The sequence below is a fragment of the Malania oleifera genome, chromosome 13 (assembly GCF_029873635.1).
Source record: "Malania oleifera isolate guangnan ecotype guangnan chromosome 13, ASM2987363v1, whole genome shotgun sequence".
NCBI lineage: Eukaryota > Viridiplantae > Streptophyta > Magnoliopsida > Santalales > Ximeniaceae > Malania > Malania oleifera.
Window position 1 is genome coordinate 30,365,708 of NC_080429.1, and position 1,641 is coordinate 30,367,348.

General features: G+C 33.6%; 1 non-coding gene across 1 annotated transcript; it reads right to left on the minus strand.

The window, feature by feature from the left end:
- Positions 1-572: 572 nt before the first annotated feature.
- Positions 573-672, minus strand: LOC131147073 (U6 spliceosomal RNA). Its single transcript, XR_009134599.1, has one exon. It is a non-coding gene; the product is annotated as a U6 spliceosomal RNA (small nuclear RNA).
- Between the last annotated feature and the right edge of the window lie 969 nt (positions 673-1,641).

Here is a 1,641-nt window from a genome sequence, read left to right on the forward strand (position 1 = left end):
AATTAAATAAATATTTTAAACACTTATTAGAGGAGTAAAGGAGTAAAGATTGCAGAAATACTATTATAGAAAATACCAACACTTAGGTGTGCATCCATGTGCCTCCTTAGTTTTTTTAATATTTTTTTGAAAGTTACAAATGACAACATATTAGCACGGCTACATGCAACTGTTCACACACAAAATTCACTTTTATAAAAAAATTTAAAATTATATTTTATTTAAAAGAAAAATTTATTTGAGCATTGAAAAAATAGTCAAATTTTCCAATAAAAAACTCGGGAATGCTTTAAAAAATTCCAAAAAAAAAAAACCCTAAATAAATAGGAAATTTTTTTATTTATTTTTTCACATGGTGAGCCTGTAACTTCTATAGACCATTCCAAACCACCTCAAATTGTCAAAAAAGGTTTAAAAAAAACAAAGTAAAAAGAGCATGAAAGGTATAGAAAGTGAGGAAGATAGAGAGAAAAATAAGAGGAATCCTTGACCTACTCTAGCATGTAACAGTGTTAAGAGATAACTTCAACAAAATTCAATATTGAAAAGTTTTATTCTTTCAAGAACCTTTGAAGAACTTGGACCATTTCTTGATTTGTGCATTTCATCCATGCGGGGCTATGCTAATCTTCTATGTATCGTTCCAATTTAATTAGATTTCTTCGAAGAGATGTGGAGGAGCAATTGCAAAGGGGATATAATCAGGAGGTAGAGACAGAGTTCCTGGTTACAAAATATGAACTAAATTATTGAGAAGAAAGAGAGGAAACTCGTGTTTATCTGCTTGTGAAGAAGCGATGGTTGGTGGAGGGTGATCAAAATTCCAAGTTTTTTTCATGCGGTTATAAATCAAAAATAAATTCTTCGATGATTAATTCTATGGTCTTAGAGGATGGTACAGTTTTGGCATCACCAAAGGAGATTCATGAAAGTACGGTTAAACATTTTAAGCATTTTCTTTCTGAACTGTAGAGACCTAGAAAAATGATAATAATAAAAATAAGTAAAGGAGGAATTGGATTGGTGCAAGGGCAAACCTTCGACGGTTATGGATGAGCTCAAGAAACCATTGACAGTTTTGAGTTACTATGGTCAGGTAAGGGTAAAACAATGAAAAGGGGGTTTGGTTAAAAACCAAACCATCGATAGTTTCAGGGGACCATCGATAGTTTTGCTGCGGATGAGAGAATATAAATTGGTTCAAACTCATTTTTTAAAGAAATTTCATTTCCTCTTCCTCTCTCTCTCTCTCTCTCTCTCTCTCTCTCTCTCTCTCTCTCTCTCTCTCTCTCTCTCTCTCTCTATCTCTCTTCAACTTTTTGCCTAGTTTAAGCCTAAATCAAAGGGGAAACATCATTTTAGGATCCCAGTGACAATTCTTCATAGTTTAACTAGAACAGTTTCGTAGTTCAAGCTTTCTAGGCACCGCTCCAAAACTAGGGTAAGGAAAATGTTTTTAAGTTTAATTAGTCGTTGAAGTATGTGGGCCTAGGAATGTTAAAATGACTATTATTCTGGGGTTGAGTTGATTAAACTAGAGTTTATGGATACAGGGTTTTGTGCGTATACCGTAGGCATGGTTTTAGGATCCCTGCAAGCATTTCTCCAGGATTCAAGTAAGGGGATAGATTATGTCAAGTA